Below are 10,964 nucleotides of genomic sequence, written 5' to 3' on the forward strand. Positions count from 1 at the left end.
ATTGTCACTTTGGTCTGGGGTGTCACAGCCCAGGACTGCCAACAGGTCAACTACCGCCCCATCTGTGTTGATGCTGGGGCTGTGGGCAACTGAGACATCTATAGCACCAGCGCCCAGCAACCACCACCCTGCCACCAGCAAACACACCGCGCCAGCCCTCGGAAAATTGCACGGGGCCCGCGTGGGACAGTGTGGGCCCCCCTACTCGATTCCCAGGCCACCTGTCAGCAATCAACCCCAGTATGGCCGGGGGAGTGAGGCTTCACTCCCCCAGAAGTAGTTGACAGGGACACAACTTCAGCCACTGCCAACCAGAGGAGCCCAACAGTACAGCCGTGGGAGCGGAGCTCTGGTCTCCCCAAAAGCAGTTGACAGCATTATACCCCCACCGGGGTGGACCGTGGTCATTGGAAGGACCTCATGGGGGATTTCTGTCATGTCTGGGTCCATATAGAAGGGTTCCCATGCACCGCCCTGGTAGACACTATGACGCTGGTGCAGCCGAAGTGATTCGATTATGGGTCCACCTGGAGCCCACAACCGTCAAGCTACTCAGTGACCGGGGAACTGGTCCCCATGAGAGGAAAGGGGAATATGAAGATCCAGGTGGGCGGTGTGGGTTGCCACAGTACAGGACCCCTGCATCCTGGTCCCAGACTTCTTCCAAGCCACTGGGAGCCAGCTGGACCTTCCCTTCGGGGGAACCAGCCAACCCCCTAGGGCGTCCTGCTGAGGGTTGGGGCGTCCTTGTCCGAAGACTACGAGGCCTAATCTCCGTGTGGGACTGGCCCGGGGACAGGTACGCACCCAGGAACAGACCTGCTGAGTCCACCAGACCCCAACAGATGACCGCTGGAATCCATCACCACCACACTCCGCCCCTCAACCCACAGCAATCCAGGTTAGATCAACCGGACCCCCACCACCTACCATGGCCACCCGCGGAAGGGGACGCTGCTTTGGCAGAGGTAACCAGTGTCTGGCACTGCAGCTGCAAGGGGCTTAGCCCGGAGCAGCAGGCCCAGGTGTGAGAACTGCTGGCAGAGCACTGCCAGGTTTGCCAGCTTCCCTGTGGGGGCAGGATGGACCCACCTTGTCCAGCACACCATAGACTTGGGGGACGCGACGCTTACCGTTGGCATGTGAGGAGGTGGCCAAAAAGGTCTTGAGGGAGATGAAGGAAGCCAGCTTGACAGAACCCTCGGACAGCCCCTGGACCTGTAGTGATGGTTTCGAAAAAAATTGAGAATGACTACAGGCAGCTGATCGGTGACGAGGAAAGACTCATACACCCTCCCCTGTGTTGCTGAATCACTGTACCTGGTCGCAGGGTCCACGTGGTTTTCATCACTGGACTTAAAAAGCGGCTACCGGCAGGTGGCTCTTGTTCCAAAGACGACCTTCTCCATGACCTTCCTGCTGGTGTGACCATCATGGGCCGTCCTGCCGCTTCATGAGAAGGGAGGTCACCTTATTGGGCCATGGGATCGGCATGGGACTGGGCACGGAGTCCGACAACGTGGCCGCCGTCAGAGAGTGTTCCAACACCCAGTGACCAATGCCCAGCTCCGCAGATTCCTAGGGTTGGCGCCATACTACCGCCGCTTTGTAAAGGGCTTCGCCAGCATAGCAACACTCCTACATCGATTACTGAAGAAAGAAGAGCCCTTTATATGGAATAAGGAGTGGCAGACTGCTTTCAAGTGCCTCCTGGACGGTCTGGTAAAGCCCCAGTATTCTCTCCCCCGGACTCCAACCTACTGTTCCTCCTAGACAGACATGAGTAATGAGGGAATCGGAGCTGTGGCTGGCCCAGCCTGGACCCGACAGTGAGAGGGCGGTGGCATACTACAGCGGGTCACTGTGTGACCTGAGGGGAGCTACTGGCAGTGGTAGCATCGGTCCGGCACTTCAAGCATTACTTCACCTTTACCGTCCTGACCTTCAGTGAGTCGGAGGGACAAGTCGCACACTGGATTGTGCAGCTGCAGACCTTCCAGTACGCCATCCAGCACTGGCTGGAGCTCGCCAATCCAATGCAGACGCCCTGCACCGAGGACGACTGTACCCACTGCCCGTGGACCGAAACTAGAGAGAGAGAGCTGATGTTGGCTGGGACTGGAACAGATCCTGATTGGCAGCGGAGCCAGGAGGAGGTCCAGATGAGGGCGGAAACAGCTGCTAGCAGGGAACTGACCATGGTGGGGGCTGAAGAGTGGAGGCGTCGGCAGGAGGAGGACACCGACTCAAGGCCGGTGCTGCAATGGACGGTGGGCAACCCTCGTGGCAGGTGGCCTTGCAATCAATGGCCACGAAGGCACTGTGGTCCCAGTGGGCTGAACTCAAAGTCCGGAATGGCGTCTTTTGTGGAGAGAGCCGGCCACGGGAGAAGTAAGGTGGCAGGTGGTGGTCTCAAACGGGCTGTGGGGCGTCGTGTTGAAGGCACACCATGGCACCCCCGGAACCGGACATTTTGGAGAAACGAAAACCCTGCGTCGAATCCGGCAAGGGTTCTATTGGGGATGCTGTCGGAAAGAAGTGAAGGATTACTGGCGATGGTGTGATGAATGCACTGCTTGAAAGGGACTCACGGACCGGTCGCAAGCTCCCCTCCAACAGTTTCCTGTTGGGGCACCGATGGAGAGGGTCGGGTCGACATCTTGGGGCCATTGCCCCGCTCGACTGGGGGAACCAGTTTGTCCTGGTTGCCCTTGACTGTTTTACCAAATGGCCGGAGACATATGTTCTGCCCAACCAGGAGGCAGAGACGGTGGCTGAAGCGCTGTCGGAGGGGTTCTTAGGAAGTGAACTCACATACTGTACCAGTTAAGCAGTGTATACTGGAAAGCCTTGTCAGAACATGGGTCAGGTAAGAGCGCAGTGGCCCATGTTTTATGATTTGCAACTTAATTATCTCGATATATCATGAAGAAAAATCATATTCAGAAGGACATATTAATGATACATATCATTTTCACATTTCCATTTTAGTTTGTGTTTAAAAAACATTCAATCTGATATAATATTCCCCTTAAACTATGCAACTAGGCTTCCTTGGTTTTTGTTCCTATGAATTTCAATTCTTATTTTTATCATGAACACATCCCATTAATGTAGTGGAGAATAAAATGGGGAATGGGGTTCAGGGGCTGTGGCTGTAAATATGGGCGAGTCATTTGCCACCAGGTTTTCTTAAGGATCAATTTGCTGCACAGTCAATGTTGGTTCTATATGAGAAGAAAAAAGAATACAAAGTTTATGTTGTGTCAGTTCATTTCAGCACTCAAATGTAGATCCATTTTTTGTTGCGACTTTGTTATGTGGAACGTAATAAAGGAGAACCAAAACGACAAGTCTTTTTCCCTTAATTTTACAACGCCATTTCCACGTTTGTTTTATTTTAAGTGTTTAAAGTTAAATTTCAGTTTTCGTTTGGTTTTAGCTACAAAAAGGCACAAGTAAACCTCATGTTATTACTTTATGAAAATGTGTCTATGGCCACTGTTTACTATGAAGAAATGGCAATGGCAAGGAAATTTTAAAAAAGTGCATTTGTAAAAAGCATACCATCTCAAAATCTGCATTTTCAACCATAACATCTGCGTTTTTACATATTGCATCCACATAGTTATATTATTTTCCAGTGTAACTATATCAGGTTAACAAAGCATAGACATAAAGACAAGCTTAACATGAAACGTTTTGTTTTGAAAATCCCCCATTCATGACATAAAAATCAGTGTTGTAGAACATGTACCAATGTCTCTGCAGGAAGCTGTCAATATAACTATTTACAGTTTTGCTCTAAGTCCTAATAATTCTCAGGCGGTTTCATTTAAATTGTCATGATTTAGATCAGAGGTTCCCAAAATGTGGTACACCTACCCCGCAAGACCTATCCAGGGGGTACACGGGACAAATTGTGTAATGGCAAACTTTTTTTGTTTTTTGTTTTTTGCATTCTCATAAGACTTGTAAGACTCAATCTTTAAACCGCATTGGGAATTCTTTTAAATTTCTGTTGTGAAATGTCACGTGACGCTAGTTAGTTTCAGAAACAAAAAAGAGAAGCTGTGCCGTGCAAGACAATCACGCAGCTGCGGGACATTTGGGTTCAGCGTGTGCACAGAGACGTACAGAGCCTTCACCACCAATCACTGTACAGCGTGATTTGTGTATTATATTTAGGACTTATGTTTTTCGTTTGTTATTAATTACATATAAATCGTTTTTTTCGGGGCTTTCACTTTTTATATACTATATGAATTTATTGTTTTCGGTTACTTTCCAAAATGCTTGGGCGGTTTTTTTCTGTCACAATAGTAGTAACTCAACAGTAGTTACACCCTTAAGTTGTACCTTCTTTCCGTTGCTGTCTTCCACAACGAAATCCTTATGGTCACAGACACATTCTCCTGCGGTTTTTGTATGTAGGCATTTTTTAATTTTTTTTTTTTTACATTTCGACACAATTTGCAATTCTGTTTTAAATCCTCTGAATCTAAACTGTAAATACAGCTTACAATGCCGCGAACAAGCATCCATTTGTGTTTAAAGTATTCAGAACGAATCAATGATAGATATACAAGTCAGGAAGGATCGAGGGACATTGCCCAGCCGCACGGGGAAAGGTAGTTTGTTTTTGTTTTTTTATGTGTAGGTGGAAGGGTTCTTTTCCGTAATAATATTATTATTATTGTCTGGTCAGTAGTTACTCTACTGCCAGTTGGATCCCAAAGTAACTGGAGAAGGAGGTACAGTATGCCACACACCACACACAGCGTCACGTTTCAAGTTTTTTTTTTTCAACAGTGAAACCCTATCACCAGCCAACACGGTTGGTAATAAACCCAAAATAAATAAAGAACACACACTCCCCCTCAAAACGACACCCTAAAACAGTTCTCCAATAAATACAATAAAAAGCACCACTAAAATAGTACAAAAAGTGTTTCTACCCAGTGCACTGGTTTCACTAAAACCCTATAAACTATGAACACACATTACCATATAAATATCAAACAATGCTCCCCCAAACACAGTTGCCCCAGTACCCCAAAATAGCCTTAGCAGCACTACTCAGTCCCGGTCACCTTTGGGCTTGAATCCTGGTTCTTCAGGAGGCCCCTCCACTGCAGTTTTAGGCTCCACATGCCCAGAGTCCTTTTCACAGCCCTATCTCCTGGCTGGCTTGCTTTGATTCCACGGGTCCATTTATCCACTTCCGAATGGCTCTACTTCCTGTTGTCACAGCCATCCCTGGCTGGTCCAGCTCCTCCTGGTGGCGCCGCCTATGCTGGAACATAGAGGAAAAGCATGGCCCTTACTGCAGGTTCCATACACAGTTAGCTTTCATAAATGGTTGCACCTCAGTTTGGCTACAGCCCCAATGAAACACAAATATGCTTTTCTAGCAAACATGAGCACTTAACTTATGGGGCTTACAGCCCAGCCTTGAGGTGCAACACACCGCTCCTGCATCCCCTGCAGCTCTCACGAGTGATGTCTTCTCCCCCCTGGTCGTCAGCGGCACACACATGGAGGAGCTGTAAAATATAAACACACTGTGCAGCGCACAGGATTACTTTGCTGTCTGCACACGTTGCCTTCAGCAACGTATAATCTTCAATATGCACTTTACTTCAATCGTCAACACACACACACACACAAATGCTTCCTCTTTGGCACTGCACACAACTAATATTTGTTTTCAAACAAATATGAGTACTTTCCGATCTCTCTCTGAAGTACAGCCGGTGGAACCTGTTCCTCCACCTCCGCCTCTCCGTCCTCAATGCTGCTGGCTTCCACGCTTCTCTGGTCTCCTACTGGCTCTCCCAGCCCATTTTGGGGCATCGACAGTTGACTGACCTGGAGCAGTGGGGACAGTTACCAGGACAGGCAGGAAAGTGCATCTGTAAATAGCGCCGATGGTCTGTTCTGGTCCCTCTTCTCCCTCAGGCCTTACTCGATATACTGGGTGCCCTGGCCGGACAGGCCCAATGACGATAGACACCCCAGACCCCCATCTAGGGGCCAATTTCCCAGCTGCCCTTCTTCAGAAATTACAAACTAGTACTCACTCCCCCAGCAGTTCATGCTTCTTTGCTCTTACATCCAGTCGTTTCTTCCTGTGCTACTGGTTCTTCTCGGTTACTTGGTCAGCATGCTTATAGGCTTTCCGGAGCGTTCGCTGGTGCTCCCTTACCCAGCAGTCCAGAGTGTCAGATTGGTCTACAGGCATTGCTCCTAATTTCAGCTCCTCTGGCAACCGTGCTTGTCAGTCAAACATCACAAAAAACGGGGCCAGTCCCGTTCCACTGTGGCAAGTGTTGTTATATGCATGGGTGACTTCTAGGAGCTTCTCCGCCCATCTTCGCTGTTGATCCTCGGACAAGATTCCTAATAATGACAACAGAGTACAGTTAAATCTTTCACAAGCCCCATTTCCCTGATGGTAATAGGGGGCGGTTCTGCTTTTCACGCATCCATTATTGTTATTATTATTAATTTCGTAGCAAACGCCCTTATCCAGGGCGACTTACAATTGTTACAAGTTATCACATTATTTTTTACATACAATTACCCATTTATACAGTTGGGTTTTTACTGGAGCAATCTAGGTAAAGTACCTTGCTCAAGGGTACAGCAGCAGTGTCCCCCACCTGGGACTGAACCCACAACCCTCCGGTCAAGAGCCTTAACCACTGCTCCACACTTCCTATGCTGGAACATAGAGGAAAAGCACGGCCCTTATGCAGGTTCCATACACAGTCGGCTTTCATAAATGGTTGCACCTCAGTTGCTCATGTTTGCTTTTCCAGCAAACATGAGCACTAAACTTATGGGGCTTACAGCCCAGCCCTGAGGTGCTCCTGCGTCCCCTGCAGCTCTCCCGAGGGCCGTCTTCTCCCCCTGGTCATCAGTGGCACACACACGGAGGAGCTGTAAAACATAAACACACTGTGCAGCGCACAGGATTACTTTGCTGTCTGCACAAGCTGTCTGCACAAGCTGCCTTCAGCAGCGTATAATCATCAATATGCACTTTACTTCAATCGTCAACACACACACAAATGATTCCTCTTTGGCACTGCACGCAACTAATATTTGTTTTCAAACAAAAATGAGTACTTTCCTTTCATCTCTCTCTGTTTTACAGCCAGCGGCACCCGTTCCTCCACCTCACTGCTCTGGAGCCGTGTCCGTCTCTCCGTCCTCACCGCTGCTGGCTTCCACGCTTCTCTGGTCTCCTACTGACTCTCTAACAAGTGCTGCTAGCTGCTTGCGTCTTGTTCCTTCGTCTCGATCCGCTGCTTGCTTGCTTGCTTTGGGCTGCTGGCTCCTTCCTGCTTCCTGGCCCAGGCTCCTCCCCTTCACTACTGGCTGTTTCCCTTTTTAAAATCTTAAAGGTACAGGCTCGCGGGTTGGATCCTGAACCTATACCTTTCCCACCACCAATATAAATAAACATTTTAACCCGTCACATAGGTTTTTGTTTTTTAAGTGTGAAAGTGGTGATGAAGTCAACGTGAATTGAGTAACCATTTCCTGTGTTTTTCCTGTGTTTACTATACACCGATTTCATTTTTTTTTTTTTTTTGTATCGGTTATAATCGGAAGCACTAATTATATTATTATAGTCATTTATATTGTATGTATTATTGTGTATGTGTATAAATATGTGTTATGAAAGCATATATTAAAAACAACATGAAAATATAACCCTGTATGCTAGGGGTACGCAGACAGTTGATAGGTCTGAAAGGGGGTACGCGGCAATCAAAAGTTTGGGAGTGTTTGTTGGTCTGCACTCTGTTCTGACAGCTAAAACCCCCTTCTGCTGGTACACAAGATACAGGTATCGTAATTGCAGTTGCTGCAAATTTAGCGAAAGCAGGACAGATATGGGAATAGTTCACAATAAAATCCCTGCAGGCTTCATCCATGGTCTTAAAACCACGATTTTTGAGCATGTGTTTTACTTGTCCAAATTCTTGCCCGATAGTGTCAACAGGTAAGATGCTCTGATACAGATTACTGAGTCACTCTAATACCAGGGATGTGTGCTACATGGGACACTGAGACCTTCGCAGCTTTTTTTTTTTTTTAAAGAGGATGCAGAGAGCAGTGGAACAATTTTTACACAATGCATTGCATAAAACTACTTAGTAATATAAATGAAATTATTGGATAGGGATGAAAAGAGGATCTGTGGTCTTTTATTTTTGTGTTTTAGAAATGCACTGCTGTTATTTATTTGTGTTTTATTAAAATGTTCTGCGTATATAACACAGAATTCTGCGTAAACGTGAGCTCTGAAATGCGGTGTCAAGTTTATGTACTATTTATTTAGGGAATAAACAAAACAACGCTTAACTTGAATTGCTATTTGGCATCCATTGTTTTGTAGTTAATTCACTGGGGTAAAGTAAGGCCTACACAACGTATTCTTTACTCCTGTAATATTTTTCTACTTTGATGTGTCGGCACACATACAGGCCACGTCCCCCTGCCTCTGCTGCTATGCTGTCTCTGCCTGCGTTCTGAGCAATATAATGGCTTTTATTACTTTTTAAAAATGAACGAATATCAGAACAAGAATATCAGAACATTATATATATAGATAGATAGATAGATAGATAGATAGATAGATAGATAGATATTAGTGTCACACAGTGGCCGTAGGTTTGTTGCAGCAGTTAAGAAGGTACTGGAGACTTGATATTTGTTTCCAAAACAAAGTCGTATTTATTGTTTCACAATGTATTTATGAAAACAAAACAAAACAAACAAACAAAAACCTCCTCTTGGAAGTGTTACCTACACACAGATTTCCCTAACTAAGCCGTTCATCCAACCCAAAACAACTGAGCGTAACCACAGTAAAGATATACAGTTCCAAACCGTAACGCCACACAGGAATCAAACCCTCACAGGCAAGAAGATGTTTTCTTGCTGTTTCCCTTTAACTCTTTTATCCACTTCAGCGGTCTCACACACGTGTTTGCTTCCTATCCTCTTCACCGAGGCAAACCCCCCAGAGCCTCTTAAATATGGCGTCTTAATTTGATCATTTTTTAAAAATGAATACCATTGAACACACCTGATTTAACCATTAAGCTTGTAACTATTACCTCTTGTCTATACAACAATGACCTCTAGTGGCACAATTAAACCTAGCATGTTTTCGGCACTGCCATTTGTTTAGTTTTTCTGGATACCCAGCCCATTTCTTTCTTATACTCACATACACGTTACTTATTACAGTGCCACAGACTTTACCACAATAAAAAAATGATTCAGACATGAGAAGGCCATTCAACACATGCAAGCTTGTATAATGATCTGTATATGCGGTGGCTGTATTGCTTTATTGAGCTATTCACATGTAAATCAATAACAGAAAAAACATCTACCATGGCTTGATACAAAATAAGAAAAAAAACACCTTAACATAAAACATGAAAAAATGATGCTAAACACTTCAGAGAAATCTAAGCAGTAAATAACAGTGAATCCTTAATATTTAAAATGTTATGCTGACCACCAGCATTATACATACATTGAATCTTGTTTACAGCAACACACTTTGTCATCTGACAAACGCGATTTGACATTGGTATTTTTGCCAGTTCCTTGGCCTTCTGCTCTCCAAACATTTCCTTTACAGTTTCAGTGTCACACTGCATTATCATTTTGCTTTAGCAATTTTCTGCGCCACTATGTACGATGATACTATGAATGTTGCTTGTTTTATCTATATTTCATGATTGGTAATTAAATGTCTCTGTAATTTGGAGGGATTCAAACATTCATTGGACAGTACTTGTACACAAATTACACACTGCGGTTGAGGTATATCTCCACTTCCAGTACAAATAAAATAGAAATTCAAGTAGCTGTCTTTGTATTTCCTTAATGTTGCAGGGTTAATAATGGCTTTATGTTTTTTACTCACACCACCTCCTCGCTGTTCTTCAGCCCTTACAGCTGAACTTGTTGAAGGAAGTTTTGTATCATCATTCTTTGGGTTTTGTTATATATATATATATATATATATATATATATATATATATATATATATATATATATATATATATATATATATTGAATTGATGATCATTAGCACCTGTTTGGTATAATTGTTTAATCATACACCGGACTATATGCCTACAAAATCCCTGACTTTGTGCAAGTGTACCTAGAAGAATTGATGCTGTTTTGAAGGCAAAGGGTGGTCACACCAAATATGGATTTGATTTAGATTTTTCTTCTGTTCACTCACTTTGCATTTAGTTAATTGATAAATATAATCTGTTAACATGTCTATTTTTTAAAGCATTCTTACTTTACAGCATTTTTTCACACCTGCCTAAAACTTTTGCACAGTACTGTATATATATATATATATATATATATATATATATATATATATATATATATATATATATATATATATATATATATATACACTACTGGTCAAAAGTTTTAGAACACCCCCATTTTTCCAGTTTTTATTGAAATTTAAGCAGTTCAAGTCCAGTGAATAACCTGAAATGGTACAAAGGTAAGTGGTAAACTGCCAGAGGTTAAAAAAAAAAGTTTAGGATACCAAAAACTGAAAAATAATGTACATTTCAGAGTTATACAAAAAGGCCTTTTTCAGGGAACAAGTAATGGGTTAACAACTTACAGCTGTTCTGCAGCAATGGAAGTAAATTAAGCCTTGAAAGTTGATGCTAACAATTCCTACAGGTGTCCCAACTTTTGTTGATTACTTACAAACCCTCTGTCTGTATAAAAGCAGTGTTGGAACAGACTGTGTTACTACACCCTCTTAAGCATTATTTGGACAGAATTGTACTGCAGGAAGTAGTATATTGCTCTCATAATGGCGAGAAAAAGGCAATTAACAAAGGAAGACAGACAGACCATTATAACCCTTAAAAGTGTAGGTCTTT

This window comes from Acipenser ruthenus, chromosome 2 (genome assembly GCF_902713425.1).
Source record: "Acipenser ruthenus chromosome 2, fAciRut3.2 maternal haplotype, whole genome shotgun sequence".
NCBI classification, from domain to species: domain Eukaryota; kingdom Metazoa; phylum Chordata; class Actinopteri; order Acipenseriformes; family Acipenseridae; genus Acipenser; species Acipenser ruthenus.